Source organism: Sciurus carolinensis, chromosome 17 (genome assembly GCF_902686445.1).
Source record: "Sciurus carolinensis chromosome 17, mSciCar1.2, whole genome shotgun sequence".
Classification (NCBI taxonomy): domain Eukaryota; kingdom Metazoa; phylum Chordata; class Mammalia; order Rodentia; family Sciuridae; genus Sciurus; species Sciurus carolinensis.
The window spans coordinates 20,243,372-20,266,169 of record NC_062229.1 but is presented as its reverse complement, the minus strand read 5'-3'; the positions used below and the strand labels follow the sequence as shown (position 1 = coordinate 20,266,169).

At 39.7% G+C, this 22,798-nt stretch overlaps 1 pseudogene; it reads right to left on the bottom strand.

Annotated features, from left to right (window-relative positions):
• Positions 1–5,920: 5,920 nt before the first annotated feature.
• On the bottom strand, positions 5,921–22,588 carry LOC124968216 (zinc finger protein 791-like; annotated as a pseudogene).
• Positions 22,589–22,798: the final 210 nt, after the last annotated feature.

The following is a 22,798-nucleotide window of genomic DNA, read 5'->3' as shown; positions in this document are numbered from 1 at the left end:
CTAACTTCACCCCTTCTCAGCAGGAAGCAGCCAGATCTGATACCATTGCCCCAGTTCACTCTCCCCTTTCAGAGTCTAGAATGAAGGATATAGAACGTGACAACCCCCAGGATAGGAAAATGACAACCCTCCAAAACTCTGACCCAGAGGAAAAGGGAGGAGGAAGGTAATCATTAATCCTCTCCCTATAGTCCTTTCCTGGTAACAATGGGCCCTGAGGGAAAGAAAGAAAACTTTTATCCCTTCCTGGGTCCTTCCCCAGGATCACCACCAAAAACTAACAATCATCCCTTTCCAGTCACAATGGATCCTGAAGGGAGGAGGTGGATACTGAAGTGCTGCACCCTGGACTTTTACCATTTCCCATTTCTGATGAGTCTTGGAAAAAAAAAAATAGTGAAGCTCTGGATAACAATGAGTCCCAGAGGAAGAAGGTAAGCAATGAACACTGAGTTCTGAGTTTTTCCCAGTGACAATGAGCTTTTTACAACTTCTTTCCTGACTGTCCAAACCAACACATCCTGCTTCAATCTCCAATAATTAAACCACCCTCATCCCTCATTGTAACCTACAAAACTCAGACTCCTTCTGTAACTGGTGGCCATTTTCCTACACAGAACATGAGCCCCTCCACCCGACAGTGCCTGAATGATTGACTGTGCTGTGGAATAAAGGAAAACTTGCTGATCTGTTTGAGATCTGCTTTCATCCTGTTTATTTTCAAAATGGTGCCAAAAAGCTTATTGGTTATTTTTGCATACATCTTAGGCTATTGGTAGTGGGTTCCTTGAGTGAGTTATCTTAGAGGACTCTTGGAGATATCATTAGCCTTTTCCATCCCTCCTGAGGATTGAGGTCTCCATGCACAATGCAGATGATATTTTATGCCTAGGATTTTGGATGTTTTCTGAGTGAGAGCTGCTCCACTATCAATTTGAAGACAGCAAGGCAGTCCAGAGAGGAGAACTGTTTCCTGTAATGAGGCTTTTTCTACTTCTCCTGTTTGATCAATTTTGGAGGGGTAGGCCTCAGTGCCTGAGGTAAAAAAAAAATGTTTATCATAACTAATAAATACTAGACTACAACACTCTTAGGCATGTGGGTAAAATCAATTTGCCAGTCCTCCTCAGTAAATTGTCCTGTCTTTGTAATCCTGGAAGCTTTTTGGTGGAGTTAAGTGGTTATTTCTCTGGCATGTCTCATAGGTTTTGACTATTTGATGGACTGTCCTTGGTTTATTTTCTCTTCAAATATCTCTGACCTAGTTTGAGAATGTTTTCTTCTCCCAAATGGAAAGATTGATGTAGGGTGTGTAAAGCTTTCCGTTGAGAGTTAGTAGGTAAGTAAAGTTTATTATCTTCCATCTGAATCCTCCCAGAAGGTACATGAATGCCTCCTCTAGATAAGGTCTGTTGTGTCTCCTCCTGGCTGTATGGAGGTCTTATCTCTGGGGAAGGGGCTGTCTAGGGTAGAGAGGTTGTTGGTGTTAAAGTTTCCTTAGCAGCCTCATTGACCTATTGATCCACATGTCTATTGCCTTCTGGTATCTATCTATTCCCTTTTGATGTCCTTGGCAGTGGATTACTGCTACCTCTTTAGGCAAATGAACAGCTTCTAACAGTTTTAAGATTGGTTCAAAGTTTTTAACGGAAGTTCCCTCAGTTGTTTGGAATCCTCTCTCTTTCCAAATTGCTGCATGTGCATGCAGGATTGAGTAGGAATATTTAGAGTCAGTGGAAATATATTTTTTAATTTTTTAGTTGTTTATGGACCTTTATTTTTTTAATTTTTTTTTTTTTTAGTTTGTGGATGAACCTTTATTTTATTTATTTGTACATGCTGCTGAGGATTGAACCCAGTGCCTCTCACATGCCAGGCAAGCACAATACCACTGAGCCATAACCTTAGCCCTGGACCTTTATTTTAATCATTCTTTTATATGTGGTGCTGAGAATCGAACACAGTGCCTCACACACGCTGGGCAAGTGCTCTGAGTCACAACCTCATCCCATAGTGAGTGGAAATATTGACTCTGTTGTTTCCCTAGCTCAAGTGCTCTTCTCAGGGCTGTCAATTCTGCAAGTGGTGCACTTGTGGCCTGGTGGCAAAGATTATGCCTGTGAAGTATCATGTGAAGTCACCAGGGCACATCCAGTCTTGCATTCTCCTTGTTCCATAAAGGAACTCCCATCTGTGTACACGGTGAAGCCCAGAGTAGACAGGGGCAGGTGCTGAAGGTCTCCACTGGCTGAGTAGTTTACAGCTACAACTTGCTGGCAGTCAGGTTCAGGATTTCCCTTTAGTGTTTTAGGGGGGCAAGTGGCTGGGTTTAGAGCAAGTCCTTATTTGAGTTACAGATCCTTCTAGAAGTAAAACCTGGTGTATCAGGAGGTGACTATCTGAGAGCCATAACTGCCTTTTGTATTTAAAATCCCTGAGAGGTCATGAGAGGCATAGATACCAAGGTGTCTTCCCAGGGTGGTTTTGATTGCCTCAAGGACTAGCAGGGCAACTGCTGCTACCACTCCCAGTGGGGGCCATCCCAGAGACACTGTGTCAAGCTCCTGACCGAGATATGCTGTTGACTATTGAGCTGGTCCTTTTTTTTTTTTGGTGCTGGGGATTGAACCCAGGGCCCTCCGCATGCGAGGCAGGCACTCTACCAACTGAGCTATATCCCCAGCCCCTGGTCCATTGTTTTGTGTGACCACTCCCAGGGTTACTCCTTCTCTTTCAGTGACAAACAAGTTAAATTTATGCTTCATAGGTAAGCTGAGGACAGGGGCTTAAAGTAAGGCCCCTTTTAATGCCTTACAGGCCTTAGTATGTTCCAGTTCCCATATCAGGACAGTTTTCCTCTGGGGTAGCATTTCTTTAAGAAGGCCATAAAGAGGCTTAGCTAATTCCCCATACCCAGGAATCCAAAGCCTGAAGTATTCAGTTATCCCCAAGAATTTTCTACATTGCTTTCCTGTTTGGGGTGGAGGGCATGACACTATGGGGGTTATTCTCTCCTTTCTTGTGGATTCTCTGAGACACATGTAATCCTAAGTACTGAACCTATTGTTGACACAATTGAGCTTTCCTTTTTGAGAACTCATAACCTCTACCAGCTAAGTGCAGGGGTTTGGTAGCGGTCTTTTGACCTTCTCCCTGGTTGGTCTAATAATCTCCCATAAAGTCCTTTTTGCCTCTGGGTGCAGGGAGTATTTCTTTGATGGGGAAAGACAGAGGGATCCCTTAAGACAATTTTAATTAGGACTGCGCTTTTTGCCCGTCCAACCTTGCCTTCAGTGGCCCCCACTTTATGGTTTATGTCGCACATTAGAGGTCAACATAGTGGTTCTAAGTTCACCTTGATGGGAGCCTGGAGCTTTGAAAGTTAATCCCGCCTCAATACAGTGGTAGGGCACTCAGGGACTATGAGGAATGCTTGAGAAAACATCATCCCATTCCATTCATAACCCTGTGGGGAAGTAAATTTTCTGGTAATAGGCCAAGAAGACACCCCTTGCACCATTATAGTATTAGAGGAAAGAGGTCCCAGGTAAGAGCTAAGTACAGAAAAGCTGGTGCTAATATCCAAGAGGAAACTGATCTCTTGGCTCCCTAAGAAGAGGCTCATTCATGGTGATAGGAGTTAAGGGAGCCATTAGAATCGACCTGGTCCAGCCCGTCAGTCCTGTGTGGAGGAATCTTGCCTCGAGGCCCTCTCAACAGATGTGAGTTCTTCCCTTTCCTCCTGACTTCCAAGCTTCCCTCATCTTCCCAGTTGATGGTTGTCACCAGGTGCTCTCTGCCTGGGATTTCACATATTCTGATCACCACTGTGAAATTCTCTAGACTCAACCACCCTACCACTGACTGATTCATCCAAATTTCCATTAAAAATTCAAAGCATAATAAATATCTTTATCAAAAAAATCAAACTGGCCCCAAGCTTAACGTCCCTGAGGCACTCTCACATGCCTCAATGTAAATGACTTGTTTAAATGTTCTTACAGAGCAGGGTACAGTGGCGCAAGCCTGTAATCCCTGCAGCTCAGAATGTTGACACAGGAAGACACTGAGTTCAAAGCCAGCCCCAGCAACTTAGCGAGGCTCTGAGCAACTTCGCAAGCCACTGCTTCTAAAAAGGACTGGGATGTGGCTCAGTTGTTAAGCAACCATGGGTCCAATCCCATTACCAAAACAAAAACAACAAAACAAAACAAAAAAAAAAAACCCCAAGTCCTCTGATAGACTTTAACACTATCTTATAACTGAGAACTAAAAAAAATTATTTTGGAAGTCAAGAGTAATAGATTCCTTCTCTCCCTTATTTATGTAAAATATTTCCCATTCATCTTTATGCAAATAGATGCTTCTGTCCTAAAAAGATCAGGTACATTGAAATGTGAAATAAAGCAGTGTATAAATGTATTTCAGGAAAAGGACAGTTTATTGCCTGTCTTTGTTTTCTTCCATTCCTAAACATTTCCCTGGTCCTAGTAAAATGTCTCTTAATAAAGCTGGGTTGAGTAGCACAGGCCTAAAATCCCACTTTCATGGGAGGCTAAGGCAGGAAGATTGCAAATTAGACATTAGCCTGGCAACTTAAACCCTGTATCAAAATAAAATAAATGGGCTGGGGATATAGCTCAGTACTAAAGTACTCACTTAGAAAGTGTGAGGCCCTGAGTGCAATGCCAGGAACTGCAAAAAGAGGAAAAATGTCCCTTTGAGTCATCACTGATACAGCAATCTGATTTTCCCAGACTTATTAGAAACTTTGTACAGGTGATAATTGTAATTAATCTGATAGGGAAGTCTAACTTGAATTTCCAATTAAAGAGAATTGATATCCCACTGAAAATCTAAATCGTGTACAACCATAGAAATGAAAAGATTTACCCCATTTGTGTACAATGAATCAAAATGCAGTCTGTAAAAATTTAAAAAAATTAAAAAAAGAATTTCATTCCTCTTAGTCGTAGGTCTGCATTACAAAAACAGTACTCTATTACAATATTATCAGTTTCCAATAAAAATTTTTAAAAGAAGCTAATGTGTGTTAATCTGTAATTTGGTTGAAACAATTAAGAAATTCTAAAAAAGCATGCATAGAAATCTGGTTTTAAGAAAATCTACCTCTATTGCTATATCACGGGCATGTTCAAATATGTAAAAATAAATTTCACCATTATGTGTAATTATGATGCAGCAATAATATGGAAAAATATGCCATCAGATTGTGAAAAATATAAAATCCATGTATAAATATCATTTTCCCCTGAAAACATATATATGTATACACATACATACACATGTATATACACATAAATAAAAGGACACGCATAAACCATCATGTGAGGTCCATACTAAATTTGCAACAATGAACAAAAACTCATTCTTCAGTGGCCCATAACCACATTTATTGAAAAACTACATAAAAATTAAACCTAATGGCATCTTAGAAATATACATCAATTTGCTTTGGAGCCAACATGCCTCAAAATGTTAGAAGGCTTACTCCCTGGTTTGATTAAAAATATACTACCAATTAAACTCATATAGTACAGCCTAAACAAAACTCTCAGAAGTGTTTCACCTCAATCTTTATTTTCAAGAATACAAATCAGAAACAGTTCAGAGATCTACTTTAAGATTGAATTACTGGTGAACACAATATAAATTTTGGGACATTTCCTCCAGATAGCACACTTTGTGGGGACTACTAATCAAATTATTTTGCACCAAGCTCTTCATATTAATTGCACATATAGGATTCTGCTACATGAGTGATTTTCATAGACCTCTGAAACTATGTTATAACTGACCCCCTCTTCTATGAATTTTTTAATACACGGGTTTTTTTTTTTTTTTTTTTGGTCCCAGGGATTGAACCCAGGGGTGCTTAACCACTGAGTCACATCCCCAGACTTTTAAACCATTTTAAACCCACTGAGTTGCTTAGAGCCTTGCTAAATTGCTGGGGCTGGATTTGAACTTGTGATCCTTCTGCCTCAGATCCAAGTTGCTGGGATTAAAGATATTCACAGGGTTTTCATGCACTGTGATTTCTTACATGTTAATCAAATGGAGGTCACTGCACACGTCTTCTATTGCAGGTTCCACTTCATGATGTGCTCATTTGTATGGGTACACTGAACCAAGATGGTGACAAGTGTCCCCACATCCTTTGTAACAACACAAGTTACTGCACCTGCATTCTCATGTGTGCTAACAAGTTCATGTGATAATAAAGGTTTCCCACTATTTTGTATTCAGGGTTACTCTTCAGTGTATTCTTTCATGTACTTGAAAGAATCTGAGAAAAAAGGTTTCTCCGCATTGCTGACATCATTAAAGTTCCTCCCCACTGTGAATTTTTTCATGGTATCAGAGGGAACTGTCAACAGTAAAGGCCTTCTCACATTGCTCACACTCATGGAGTTTCTCTCCTGTGAGTTCCTTGCTGTTTGAGAAGGTAACTGGATGGAGTGAAGGCTTTGCTGCTTTCTTTACACACACACGGGGTTTCTCTCCAGCGTGCATTCCTTCCTGTATTCTAAGGGTGGACAAATGACTGGAGCCTTGCACACACTGCTTACATGCATGTTTTCATGTCACTGTAAATTCTTTTATGTTTTCTGGGGGGACCTGGATCACTACAGGCTTTGCTACATTGCTTTCATACATAGAGTTTTTCTCCAGTGTGCATTATTTCATGTCTTCTGACTAAACAGTAATGAATGAAAGCTTTCCCACATTGTTTTCACGTATAGGGTTTCTCTTCATTGTGAATTCGTTTGTGTGGCTGTATGAACTAAAGCCTTTTCCACATTGATTACATACACAGGGTTTTTCTCCAGAGTTGTTTTTTCATGTCTTCTGATTACATGAGAATGAGTGAAAGCTTTTCCACATTGCTTTCATGTATAGGGTTTATTTCCACCGTGAATTTGTTCATGTTTTCTAATGGAGCTGGAAGAACTAAAGGCTTTTCCACATTGCTTTCATGTATAGGGTTTCTCTCCACTGTGAATTCGTTCATGTTTTCTAATGGAGAATGGAATAAATAAAGCTTTTTCCACATTGCTTACATACATAGGGTTTCTCTCCAGTGTGTGCTATTTCACGTATTTGAAGGAATCTATGTAAATGAAAAGCTTGCCCACATTGTTTACATGTATAGGGTTTCTCTCCACTGTGAATTCGTTTGTGAATTTTAATGTAACTGGAGAAACTAAAGGACTTTCCACATTGCTTACATACATATGATTTCTTTCCACTGTGAATTCATTCATGTTTTTTCATGTGGCTGGAAGAACTAAAGGTTTTTCCACACTGCTTACACACATAGGGTTTCTTTCCACTGTGAGTTTGTTCATGAATTTGAAGGGAACTGGGAAAACGAAAGGCTTTCCCACAGTGTTTACAATTATAAGGTTTTTGTCCATTGTGAATTTGTTCATGGATTTTAAGGTAACTGGAAGAACTAAAGACTTTTCCACATTGCTTACAAACATGAGGTTTCTCTCCAGCGTGAGTTTTCTCATGCTTCTGAAAACACAGGTGATAATGGAAGGCTTTCCCATGTTCCTTACATTCACATGGCTTCTCTCCATGTTCATAATACTCGTGTGCTTTGTGTCCAGTGTAAGCTGAAAGGGGCCCAGCTAGGGATGAATTAGCAATGAGGACTTCTCCACACACATGGTGTTCACTTGGTTTTACTCCAGAAGAACTTGTCTTATTTATAAGAGGATCTATGACGTGGCTGAAGATTCCTCCACATTGACTATCTTCTTTCTGTTCACAGAGTCTCTATACCACTTGACTTCTGCAAAGAATGAAAAGCACATTACTAAGGATTTGTTTATTAATGATTTACCACAAGAATTGGTTTTATGCTGTGTAAGCTTTACTACTGAGCTACATTCCAGTCCTTTTAACATTATTATTATTATTATTATTATTATTATTATTTTGAGAAAGCATCTCACTAAGTTGCTCAGGGTCTCACTAATATGCTGAGGCTAGCCTTGAATTTGTGATTCTCCTGACTCAGCCTTCCAAGTTGCTGGGATTTGAAGTGTGCACTACTGCCCAACTAAGGTTTCTAAATACTCCTTTGAAGTTAAGTACTTTGTTAACCCTAAAGATGTTTATTACATTCAATTACAATTGAGTACTACTTATGTGAAATGCATGGGACAAAATTCAGATTAAATTTTGTGATATTTGCAAATACATAGTAAGATATCTTTAAAATAGGTCCCATTTGAATGTAATTTCATATGTTTCTAATAAATTGTGTATGGAACACAGTTTGAATATATAAACTATCAGAAAGTGTCACTGATGACATCATGTTAGTGTTCCAGATGGTGCCTGAACTGGAAGATTTTTGATTTTGAACTTGCCAATTATGGGTGTTCAACCTGTCTGCCTTGTTATAAGAAAACAGAGATTAAATCAATTTGAAGCTTGGCATGTATCATTTCCTTCGTTTTACAAGTTTTTATAAGTTACTCAAAGATATTGCAGGGATACTGCCTTCTCTTGTGAGTCAATTACCTTAAATTTCCCCTGGAATCGTAGTGATCGTGGACGGCCTGATTTTTCCATTGTTTTCCCAAAATGCAGACCCAGAAAAAACATTACAACTTATTTCAACATTAGATAAAAACTATCAGAGACTTGCAGATCTGTTGTGTAATGTCACCATGCCAGTAGAGTCACCACAATGTAGGCTTTCTCTAAATTCTAGATCATGGAACAGCACTGATCAGCAAGTAACAATAGTTCTCTGAATGAGTAAGTGAGGAAAGTGGGTCACCCTTACCTATAGTGGTCAGGTTCCTGAAGGTTTCCTGCATCATGTCTCTGAAGAGCTTCTTCTGGGAAGGATCCAGCAAAGCCCACTCCTCCAGGGTGAAGTTCACAGCCACATCCTCAAAGGTCACTGACTCCTAAAACATCCCACAGGTATTGCCCGGAGGAAATGAGACACACGGCACTGGAGACCTGGACTCACTGTGTGAGAGTTTCACATGACACTAGGTCCTCCCAATACTCCATCACCTGGTTGTCACACTCTCACTCTCCAGCCATGCTCACATCCTCTCACACGGCAATTCTGAAGCTGGACTTCATCTACTTGGTAGAGTAACAGGGAGAGCAGGAACACTCGCCATGGTGCTGGGTCACTTCGATTCTCTTTGTACACTGGTCTCTAGCACTTCTCACAACAAATCCAACTACGTACTGCCCTTAATACCAGCAGCCATCTTTGGACAGTGTATTCTTAAAAATGTTTGAGAACAAACTTTGATCTTTGGTTGTATCTGGGAATTGCGTTTGGGATGGACCTCACCAGCTTAACTGCAAGGAGGGAATTGGGGTTTCCAAGCAGGTTATCCCAACAAAATGCAGCCTGTTTAAATTCTGTTGGTCCTCTAAATGTTTGTGATATTCTGACATGCTGGTCAGAGGTTCCCTACCTCATTAGCCCTGCAAATATACACTGGGTGATGAATTTCTAGTGAACTGGTGTGTCCGATCAGATTTAAAACCTCTTTCTACAACTCGTTATTAGGGAATTCATACATCTTTTGGAACTGCACTAAGGGACTGCAACTGGAAGTCTGGACCCAAGTTCCTGTACACCAACCAGAACTATGTAGTAAATAAGACTCATGAAGGATAATTCAGTAAACTAATAGGTAATCATTAAAGTTTTGGTTGGAGAATGTCAAAACACAATAAAATAAGGGGAAAAGTGGTACATGTTCTTAGAAAGATTTCAGGGTCACCAACATGTCACCTCTACATAGACCACTAAAATTACACAATGTCAACAACAAGATCTTTTCCTAGGAAAACAAAAAAAATTATTTATGCCTGCTGCAGCGGCATGCCCTATAATCCCAGTGACTTGGACATAGTATGACCCTACCTCAAAATAATTAAAAAAAAAAAAAGTAAAATGAATAAATTTTTAAAAGAGGTAGGGATATGGTGCAGTGCTACACGGCCTCTGGCATCCATTCCCAAACTAAAGAAAAAAGAAAGAAAAGAAAAGAAACAGAAAGAAAACAAAGAAAAAAAGTTTATTGAATTCTCTAGGCATAATTAATGTCTAACAATATGTAAATACATTGGAATAAGAAAGTGATCACTTGACTAATGGACACAAAACATCTTGAAGCCACACTACTTGGAAGAGTACACTATTAACAGAAAGATTAACAAACAGATCGTGAAAAAGAAAAGAACACTCAGTGAGTCCACATGTGAACAGAGAACTGGTTCATGACACAGCGGGCATTGTACAACAGTGGCAGACACCCAGCCTCTCTAGTAGTCGAGTCAGGGACAAAAAGGTATCTATTTACCTGGACATGCCATGTGTTCCCCTCTATTCCAAGGATGACATTCAAATTACACACTGAAACCAGAAAGACAATACTGGAATAGTTTGAGAAGTCATAAATTCCTTTTAAATATAGAGAATAGTGTTTCCTAATTTAAAAAGAGAAAAATTCCTTTAAAAAAAAAGCAGAGCAATTTAAATCTATGAAAATAGAGGAAGGTAAAAGACAAAAATTTTTGCAATATGTGGCATAAAAAAGGACTATTATGCTCCAAGGCATTGTGGCACAGATGTGTAATAACAGCAACTTGGGAGGCTGAGGCAAGAGAATCCCAAATTCCAGGGAAGCCTGGGCGACTTAGGGGACCCTGTTTCAAAATGAAAAATGAAAAAGGCTGGGCGCAGTGGCCCAGCCTTTTTAGGATTACAGCAACACCCTGTAATCCTAACAGCTCAGGAGGCTGAAGTAGGAGGATTGCAAGTTCAAAGCCAGCCTCAGCAAAATCGAGGTGCTAATAAGAAACTCAGTGAGACCCTGTCTCTAAATAAAATACAAAATAGGGCTGGGGATATGGCTTAGTCATCGAGTGCCCCTGAGTTCAATTCCTGGTACCCCTCCAAAAAAAAAAAGAAAAGAAAAAGAAAAAGGCCCGGAGATGTAGACCAGTGTTAGAGCAGCTGCCTAGCATGTGCAAGGCCTTGGGTTCAATCCCGCCTCAACACACACACATGATTAATATCAACAAAAATAACTACATGATTAAAGATACACTAAACATTTTAACTCAATAAAGAGATATGTGTCCTTGTTTGAGGAAAAAGCTAAATACATGTAACTATGGAGGATCATAGTGAAACAATGAAGGCTTAAACATGAATGGAGGATACACTGATGCACTCCACTGATGCTGTAGTTTCAATTTTGCTACAACCCTCAAACCAATGGCTGAAATAAAATCTGACCTCATCAAGTACTTCTGCTCAAACACTGAAAGAGGAGACTCTGATTCATATAGATATCCATTAGAGTCTTCAAATGTTCACATATGAACTATAACAAAAAATAAATAAAAGAATAATAAAGAGCTGGGCATGGTAGTGCATGCCTGAAATCCCACAGAGTTGGGAGGCTGAGGCAAGAGCATGGCCACTACAAAGCCAGCCTCAGCAACTGGGCGAGGCTCTAAGCAACTCAGCAAGACCCTGGTCCTAAATAAAATATGAAAAGGCTGGGGATGTGGTTCAGTGGTTAAATGCCCCTGGGTTCAATCCCCATAATAATAATAATGATAATAACAACAGCAACAGCAACAGCAACAATATAATTAAGAGGAAAATAAGGTTCAATAATAGTAAAGAAAAGAGAAAAGCCATTTCTGAGAAAACTCAGAATTTGAAATTAGTGAACAGAGATAGTCACTGAGCAAATAGTGAGGTGCCTCCTGTAATCCCACTGAGTCAGGGAGCTATGGCAGAAGGATCACAAGTTCAAGGCCAGCTTTGGCAATTCAGCAACACCCTAATGCTAAACAAAAAAATTTAAAAAGGCTGAGGATATAGCTCTGTGATAAAGCTTCAATCCTCAGTACCACCAACAAAACAAAACAAAACAAAACAAAACACAAAAAAACAAAACAAACAAAAAAGACCTTATAGTAATTTCAGGTTCCAGTTATAACTACTTATATGACACCATCACTATCAACTAAGATGAAGTTAAATGATTGAAATTATGCATGCTGAAGAAGGAAAAGAACAAAGAATAAAATTCAGAGACTTTTACCAATGTGTCTGCTTGGTTTGCCTTATGGAAAAAAGTCCTTTAGACAGAAGCAAAAAGATGTAGGAACAGTGATTACATAAAGTAAAACAAAAAGAAAGTAGTTACAAATATATTAATTAATCCAACTATATCAATAATCACTTTAAATGGGAATGTTCTGCAGGCAGACTGGCAGAAAACAAGATCTACCCTTGTGTATTTTATGAGAAAAAAAATTTTATCAAGACATCAGGTCAGGAGTCAAAATTGCACTTACATATAAGAAATTAATTCAAGAAATCTAGTACTCTGAGAAATCATTAGAGAATTATGTTTAAGTTGCTCTCATTCCACAGAAAATATGTATGGGAAGCAATGTATTTGGTAATTAGCCCAATTTAGCCATTCAGCAATGGCTAATTTGTGTGTGTGTGTGTGTGTGAGAGAGAGAGAGAGAGAGAGAGAGAGAGAGAGAGAGAGAGAGAGAGAGAGAGAGAAAGGGTGCTGAAATCAGGAGCATTCAGTTGTGAGTTACATCCCCAAGCCATTTTTAAATTTTTATTTTGAGACAGGGTCTAAGTTCCACAGGGTTGCTCTTGGACTTCCCATCTTCCTCCTAAACCACTCAAGTAGATGGGATTACAGGTATGCCCCACAACACCTGGATGAAAGCATCATGTTTGAAATTACAAATGTATTCAATTTTTATCTATTAAAATAACAGATATTTTCAAAATAGACCAATGTGAAGACAAAGATGAATTACATATAAAGTTACACCCATTCTAGGATTGATCCAAAAACACCTTTGGAAGCTCAATTAATATTGTACTAATCAAGTTATATCTCAAACCAAATAATAAAGGGAATAAATGGATTAAATAATACTAAAACAGTTTATTCTCCAAGAAGACATAACAATCCTTAATATATACTCTGATAGAGCATCAAAACACATGAGGCAAAAACATGGAACTGAGGGGAAAATCACAGATTCACAATTATATCTTGAGATTTCAACACATCTCTATCAGCAATGGACAGATCAAGAAGGCAGAAAATCAGTAATGGCATAGTTAAAATCAACAGCATTGGACATCAACTGGAGACATCTGCTATGGTAGAACAACTACAAAGTACACATTCTTTTGCCCCCATCTCTTTTTGTAGTGTTGGAAATTGAACCCAAGGCTTTGAAAATACTTCCTAAGTGTGTCTACTGCTAAGCTACATTTGAAGCCTCAGTACACATTCTTCTCAAAATCACAATGTAGCAGGAAATGAGGGTCAGGACACAAGATCCAGAAGCAATAGTTTATTCCTGGAGTCATAGCCCAGAGGGATAATTCACAAAACCTGAGCCCTGACCACAGCAGGGCTTTTACTTTTATACACAAGCACAATTGGGGTACATCAAGGTAAGGGAGTTGGTGCCATTCTATTGTAAGGTGCATTCTGCATTTCTTACATGGGTGCAAGCTTTTCAACAGCCCAGGGACTCTTAGATCATACAGCTTAGGGACTTTTATTGCACTAAGCCTAAAATGGCCTGGTTTCCTGCTTCTGCTACTGTGGTTATCTTTTACAGGTACCTTTAGCCACCACAAGCCTCTATGTTTAAATGTCAGTAAACAGAGCTTCTGGGTGTCAGCATGCAAAACCACAGTCTGTCACCTCTTAAACCGCTAAAGTTCCCATCTTGTTCTACCACAACATAGAACCTTCACCAATGGACCATGTTCTGAGCTACAAGATACACCTTAACAAATCTAAAGGAACAAAAATTGTGGAGAGCAGATGAGCCCCTGGTCATTGGCTGATACTGCAGTGTTGGGAAAAGCCAAACCTGGGAAACATTCCTTGCCAAAAGGCAAGATGTCAACAGCCTTGACGCTTGGTTCTGATGCTAACAGTTACCAAATGTTCAAGTACAGTGGGTTTTCTGAGTACAGCAAGACAGCCTCAAAATTTTCTAGCTCTGTAATTTTTTATTGCACAAAGAAGCCTCTTAATAACTCACAACCCTTGAACGATTTACAATGTCCCCATAGTTAAACTTCCTGATTGGGAGTCCCTATATAATAAATTTGTAGAGCTAGTTCTGGGTCCCACCTGGCTCCAGCTTTGGTTAAAAATATCTCTAGGTTCTCTGTCTCTGTGAATTTCTCCATCTCCTTTCACCCCTACTTGAGATCTTTTGTTGATGCTGTATGGGACACAGCAAGAAATCACATACAGATGCCCATGTTCAGACCATACTGAAATGAAATCAGACATCAATAGCATAAACATATCAAGAAACTCTCCAAGAAATTGCACACCACATGGTTGAATGACACATGCATCAAAGGAAACAACAGCAAAGAAATTCAAGTATTTCACAATATGTGAAAATGAACCAACATCTTAACATCACTTGTGGGATATAGAAAAAGCAGTGCATAGGGAGAAATTTAGAACAATGAATGCATATGTTAGAAAAGAAGAAAGACATCAATCAACAGTTTAATGTACCACATGGAATAACTAGCAAAAGAAGAGCAAGATACTTTAAAGCACAAAAAAATAACTTGGAAGAAATCAGCCAATTTCTGGAAAGAAACAATCCACAATCACTCACATTAGGAAAGATAAACAATGTAAATAAGGCTCTTATTGTATTGTATTGTTACAGAAATTGAAACAATAGCAACTCAACAATAGGGAGAACCAGGCCCACCTGGTACTTGGACTTATTCTAACATTTAATAACATCAATCAGTACAATGTCTTCCAGGCAATAGAAGCAAAGTACTACTTAATAATGTATGAGGACAGAAGTTTTCTTCCGGGTTTCAAGATGGCAGACCAGGGGGCGACTGCATTTCACGTTGCTCCAGGACGCAAGATTCAAAAGAGGAGATAGTGAGAGACTTGGGACCAACTCAAAGTCGCTGGGTGAGTCTCTCCCATTGGGGAGGCGTCCCGGATGGGGCGGTAGCCCCGGAACGCAGGGAACTTTGTGAAGTGGAGTTGCTCGGCGAGACGCCCCTCCCTGCACTGGAGCAGTAAACACGGACAACTGGGATCATCATAGGGGAGGCGGCTCAGTACAGTGCTTGGATTTGGAACAACCACTGGGGCTCCGGGCGGCTGCCTGAGGAGGAGCTGCGTGGCGAGCTGTTTAGACCCAGAATGACCGCTACTGAACACCGGGGGGTTGCCCGGAGGAAGAGGAGAAGCACGGCGGGTCGCTTGGTCTAGGAGTGACTGCATCAGAGCCACAGGCGGTTGCCAGAGGAGGAGGCGAGTGGTGAGTTGATTGGACTAAAAGCGACTGCTCCTGAACACCGGTGGCCTGCCTGGAGGAGGAGCGTGGTGGGTCACTTGGTCTCGGAGCCACCGCTCCTGAACACCCGGGGGGCTACCCCGAGGAGGAGGAGGAGGAACAGGGCGGGTCACTTGGACTTGGAGTGACTGCCTAGGGCTACGGGCGGTTGGCGGGAGGAGGAGACGCGAAGTGAATTGCTTGGACTCCTAGTGACTGCGTCGGAAACCCGGCCGCTGTCCGGAGGAGGAGGTGTGTGGCAGGTCTCTGGGTATCGGAGCTATTGTACGGGCCTCCAGGTGGCGGCTCACAGGAGGGGCCGCATAGCCAGGCGATTAGGTGCAGAGCAGGGTCCCAGGAGCTAGGTGGCTTCTTGTTGGAAGAGCCGCACAGAGACACACCTAGGGGCGGAGTGAAGTTTCCAGGACTGAGGGCAGAGTCTCTGGGAGAGGCAGCCTAAGGAGACTCGCCTGTGAAGGGTGAGGCTCCCAGTCCCAGGAGGTAGGTCCGGGCCCCTGGGAACGTTGCAGAGGAAGACAGCCCAGCCCATGCGGTAGTTGTAGATTGAGGGGAACCTCTAGGAGAGGAACTGACCAGCAAGACGTCCCCACCAGGTGAGTCTTCCCTACCGGGAGAGGTTTTCCCACAGGGACGGTAAAACCAGAGACACAAGCACAAACAGGACTTGCCCCAGCCCGCAGCCTAGTTCCCCGTTGGATGACCATTGGTCAACAAGTGGAGGCACCTCTGCCCACTAGCAGGGAATATACGCCACCTGAGGGTCACCACCCCTAGAGAGGCAGCTTCTTCGTGGAGCTCCGCATTATCAACTTCCTCCAAGACTTCAGGCTACTGAAGGATAAGACGGGATATACTAGCAATCTTCAGGGACATTATAAGTCGATAGAGGAAATCTGCAATATCTTAATGACCCACTGATTCCTGAACAATATGAGAAAACAAGGGAAGAAAATGCCCCAAACAAATCTAGATGTTACATCAATAAAATCCAACGACAGCATGGCAGAAGAAATGACAGAAAGGGAGTTCAGAATGTACATAATTAAAATGATTAGGGAAGCAAACGATGAGATGAAAGAGCAAATGCAGACATTGAATGATGAGATGAAAGAGCAAATGCAGGCACTGAATGATAGCACCAATCGACAGTTAAAAGAGCAAATACAGGAAGCAAAAGATCATTTCAATAAAGAGTTAGAGATATTGAAAAAAAACCAAACAGAAATCCTTGAAATGAAGGAAACAATAAACCAAATTAAGAACTCCATAGAAAGCATAACCAATAGGATAGAACACCTGGAAGACAGAACTTCAGATATTGAAGACAAAATATTTAATCTCGAAAGCAAAGTTGAACAAACAGAGAAGATGGTAAGAAATCATGAACAGAATCTGCAAGAACTATGGGATAACATGAAAAGGCCAAATTGGAGAATTATTGGGATTGAGGAAGGCTTAGAGAAACAAACCAAAGGAATGAATAATCTATTCAATGAAATAATATCAGAAAATTTCCCAAATCTGAAGAATGAAATGGAAAATCAAGTCCAAAAGGCTTATAGGACTCCAAATACACAAAATTACAACAGACCCACACCAAGGCACATTATAATGAAAATACCTAACATACAAAATAAAGACAGAATTTTAAAGGCTGTGAGAGAAAAGAACCAAATTACATTCAGCGGGAAACCAATACGGATATCAGCAGATTTTTCAGTCCAGACCCTAAAAGCTAGAAGGGCCTGGAACAACATTTTTCAAGCTCTGAAAGAAAATGGATGCCAACCAAGAACCTTATACCCAGCAAAACTTACCTTCAAATTTGACGATGAAATAAAACCATTCCATGATAAACAAAAGCTAAAAGAATTTACAAAAAGAAAGCCAGCATTACAGAACATTCTCAGCAAAATATTTCATGAGGAAGAGATAAAAAACAAAGAAGCATATCAGCAAAGGGAGGAATAACCCTAAAGGAACTGTCAAATAAAGGAGGAACAAAGATGTGTCAAAAAATAAATAAATAAATAAATAAAATTTTAAATATGAACCAAATGACCAGGAATACAAATCATATCTCAATAATAACCCTGAATGTTAATGACCTGAATTCATCAATCAAAAGACATAGACTGGCAGATTGGATTAAAAAGAAAAATCCAACAACATGTTGCCTGCAAGAGACTCACCTCACAGAAAGAGATACCCATAGACTAAAGGTGAAAGGATGGGGAAAAACATACCATGCACATGGACTCAGCAAAAAAGCTGGAGTATCCATCCTCATTTCAGATAATGTGGACTTCAAGCCAATGTTAGTCAGAAGGGATAAAGAAGGGCATTTCATACTGCTTAAGGGAAGCATAAATCAGCAAGATATAACAATCATAAACATTTATGCCCCAAACAGTGACTCATACATGTATGTCAAACAAATTCTTCTCAATTTCAGAAACCAAATAGACTATAACACAATAATACTAGGTGATTTTAACACGCCTCTCTCACCACTGGACAGATCTTCCACACAAAAATTGAACAAAGAAACCATAGATCTCAATAACACAATCAATCATTTAGACTTAACGAACATTTATAGAATATACCATCCAACCAAGAGCGAATACACTTTCTTCTCAGCAGCACATGGATCCTTCTCTAAAATAGACCATATATTATGCCACAAAGCTAATGTCAGCAAATACAAGAAGATAGAGACACTACCTTGTATTCTATCAGATCATAATGGATTGAAGTTAGAAATAAATGAAAGAGTAAAAAACAGAAACTACTCCAACACCTGGAGATTAAACAATATGCTATTATATGATGAATGGATAACAGAAGATATTAGGAAGGAAATTAAAAAATTCTTAGAGGTAAAGGAGAACAAAGAAACATCATATCAAAATCTCTGGGACTCTATGAAAGCAGTACTTAGAGGAAGATTTATTTCATGGAGCGCATTTAATAAAAGAAGTAAAACTCAAAAAATAATCGACCTAACACTACAGCTCAAAGCCCTAGAAAAAGAAGAAGAGACCAACACCAAAAGTAGTAGAAGACAGGAAATAGTTAAACTCAGAGCTGAAATCAACGAAATTGAAACAAAAGAAACAATACAAAAAATTGACAAAATAAATAGTTGGTTCTTCGAAAAAATAAACAAAATTGATAAACCTTTAGTCACACTAACAAAGAGAAGACGAGAGAAAACCCAAATCACTAAAATTCGGAATGAACAAGGAAATATCACAACAGACACGACTGAAATACAAAACATAATTAGAAGCTATTTTGAAAATCTATACTCCAACAAAATAGAAAATTTTGAAGACATCAACAGGTTTCTAGAGACATATGAATTGCCTAAACTGAATGAGGAGGACATACACAATTTAAATAGACCAATTTCAAGTAATGAAATAGAAGAAGTCATCAATAGCCTACCAACAAAGAAAAGTCCAGGACCAGAATGGTTCTCAGCCGAATTCTACAAAACCTTTAAAGAAGAGCTCATTCCAATACTTCTCAAAGTATTCCATAAAATAGAAGAGGAGGGAACCCTCCCAAACTCATTCTATGAAGCCAATATTACCCTGATACCTAAACCAGACAGAGACACATCGAGGAAAGAAAATTTCAGACCAATATCCTTAATGAACATCGACACAAAAATCCTAAACAAAATTTTAGCAAATCGCATACAAAAACATATTAAAAAGATAGTGCACCATGATCAAGTGGGTTTCATCCCAGGGATGCAAGGTTGGTTCAACATCCGGAAATCAATAAATGTCATTCACCATATCAATAGACTTAAAGTCAAGAATCACATGATTATTTCGATAGATGCAGAAAAAGCATTTGATAAAATACAGCACCCCTTCATGCTCAAAACACTAGAAAAAATAGGAATAGTGGGAACATTCCTTAACATTGAAAAGGCCATCTACGCTAAGCCCATGGCTAATATCATTCTAAATGGTGAAAAACTGAAATCATTCCCTCTAAAAACTGGAACAAGGCAGGGATGCCCTCTTTCACCACTTCTATTCAATATCGTCCTTGAAACTCTAGTCAGAGCAATTAGACAGACACAAGAAATTAAAGGGATACGAATAGGAAAAGAAGAACTCAAACTATCCCTATTTGCTGATGATATGATTATGTACTTAGAGGAACCAGGAAATTCCACCAGAAAACTTTTAGAGCTCATAAGTGAATTCAGTAAAGTAGCAGGATATAAGATCAATGCACATAAATCTAAGGCATTTTTATACATAAGCGATGAATCTTCAGAAAGAGAAATTAGGAAAACTACCCCATTCACAATAGCATCGAAAAAAATAAAATACTTGGGAATCAATCTCACAAAAGAGGTGAAAGACCTCTACAATGAGAACTACAGAACACTAAAGAAAGAAATTAAAGAAAACCTTAGAAGATGGAAAGATCTCCCATGTTCTTGGATAGGAAGAATTAATATTGTCAAAATGGCCATAATACCAAAAGTGCTATACAGATTCAATGCAATTCCAATTAAAATCCCAATGATGTACCTTACAGAAATAGAGCAAGCAATTATGAAATTCATCTGGAAGAATAAAAAACCCAGAATAGCTAAAGCAATCCTTGGCAGAAAGAGTGAAGCAGGGGGTATCGCAATACCAGATCTTCAACTCTACTACAAAGCAATAGTAACAAAAACGGCATGGTATTGGTACCAAAATAGAAAGGTTGACCAATGGTACAGAATAGAGGACACGGACACAAACCCAAATAAATACAATTTTCTCATACTAGACAAAGGGGCCAAAAATATGCAATGGAGAAAAAATAGCCTCTTCAACAAATGGTGCTGGGAGAATTGGAAATCCATATGCAACAGAATGAAACTAAACCCATATCTCTCACCATGCACAAAACTAAACTCAAAATGGATTAAGAATCTCAGAATCAGACCAGAGACCTTGCATCTTATAGAAGAAAAAGTAGGTCCAGAGCTTCAACATGTCGGCTTAGGACCAGACTTCCTCAACAGGACTCCCATAGCACAAGAAATAAAAGTAAGAATTAATAACTGGGATAGATTCAAACTAAAAAGCTTTCTCTCAGCAAAGGAAACTATCAGCAATGTGAAGAAAGAGCCTACAGAGTGGGAGAAAATCTTTGCCAATCATACTTCAGATAGAGCGCTAATTTCCAGAATCTATAAAGAACTCAAAAAACTCTACACCAAGAATGTAAATAATCCAATTGACAAATGGGCTAAGGAAATGAATAGACACTTCACAGAAGAAGATATACAAGCAATCAACAAACATATGGAAAAATGTTCAACATCTCTAGTAATAAGAGAAATGCAAATCAAAACCACCCTAAGATTCCATCTCACCCCAATTAGAATGGCAATTATCAAGAATACAAGCAACAATAGGTGTTGGCGAGGATGTGGGGAGAAAGGTACACTCATACATTGCTGGTGGGGCTTCAAATTAGTGCAGCCACTCTGGAAAGCAGTGTGGAGATTCCTTAGAAAACTTGGAATGGAACCACCATTTGACCCAGCAATCCCACTCCTTGGCCTATACCCAAAGGACTTAAAATCAGCATACTACAGAGATACAGCCACATCAATGTTTATAGCTTCTCTGTTCACAATAGCCAGATTGTGGAACCAACCCAGATGTCCTTCAATTGATGAATGGATAAAGAAAATGTGGTATATATATACAATGGAATATTACTCAGCCATAAAGAATGATAAAATTATGGCATTTGCAGGCAAATGGATGAAACTGGAGAATATCATGCTAAGTGAGATAAGCCAATCTCAAAAAACCAATGGACGAATGATATCACTAATAAGTGGATGATGACACATAATGGGGTGTGGGAGGGGTTAGGGTTAGAGTTAGGGTTAGGGAGGGGGGCAAGAATGGAGGAAGGAAGGACTGTGTAGAGGGAAAAGAGGGGTGGGAGGGGTGGGGGGGAAGGGGAAACAATAACAGAATGAATCAAACAACATTACCCCATGTAAATTTATGATTACACAAATGGTATGCCTTTACGCCATGTACAAACAGAGAAATAACATGTATCCCATTTGTTTACAATAAAAAATAATAATAATAATATATGAGGCCCAGAGTGTCATGATACAAGACTAGATAGACATTATAAGAAACAACAAAAATAAATAAATAAAGGATAGGGAGTGTAGCTTAGTGAATGTGCCCTAGATTTCAATCCCAGTGCAGAGAAGACACAACTTTTATGAATAAAGATGAAAAAATCTTCAGCAGGGCCTACCTCAGAGGTATAGCACCTGCCTAGCATGTGTGAGGCCCTTGCTTTGATCCCCTGCACTGAAAATAGAAAAACTCAACAGGTGATTTATCACTGGCTGTATTCAGTTAAGTCCACGCACACAATGCATGCACAGGTGTTCCCCAGCGCGCCTGCTTGGGCCTGCTCGTTTTAACCCTTGCTGTGATGGGGCAGCTGGCTCCTCGCCTGATCGCAACTGGCGTGGGTGGCCCCGCCCTCTGCCTCCTGGAGGGAATATAAGCCGGCAGTGGGCGGGTGGGGAGAGTAAGAGCAGCAGCTAGCAGAAAGAAGCTGAGTAGAAGCCATTAGCAGAAAGGAAGAAGAAGCAGCAAGCAGATAGAAGCAGGCAGTAGGGGCAGCGGCAGAAGGCAGATCGCAGAGCGGAGAAATGAGAACACATCTTTAGGTTGCAGATAGGCAGATCGCAGTACATGGGACACATCACTAAAGCACCTTAGGTAGACGCATCCTTAGTTCACAGGATGCAGGACGCACCTTTAAGAAGAAGCAGCAGAACTAAGAAGAAATAGATCTCTGATAAGCGTAGAAGCCTCTCTTTCTCTAAAACTTTCTCTCTAAGCAAAGTTTCTCTTCCTCTACGCAATTCTCTTCCTCTAAGCAAAGTCTCTCTTCCTCTAAGCAGTCTCTTTTCCTGATAAGCAAAGTTTCTCTTCCTTTAAGCAAAGCCTATCTTTCTCTCAAAGTCTCTCTTCCTCTATAAATTAGTGAATATAGGAAAAATAGTTTATTTCCAGGCCCCTCTGATAAATACCTGCGCAATTGTTGCCGTGGGTGGCGACATTCAACATCTCAAAGGAACCAACAAAAACTCCTGCAATTAATACTGGAGTATTGCAAGGTTTAAAAACACACATTAGCTTAACATGCAAAAATCCATCATTTTTCTATATATCAAGTATAAAAAATCAATTTCAAATTAAAAACAATAGTTATACAGAAAAAGAAGTTTGACAAAGAGACAAACAATTTCACAAGAATGAAAGACCACTAA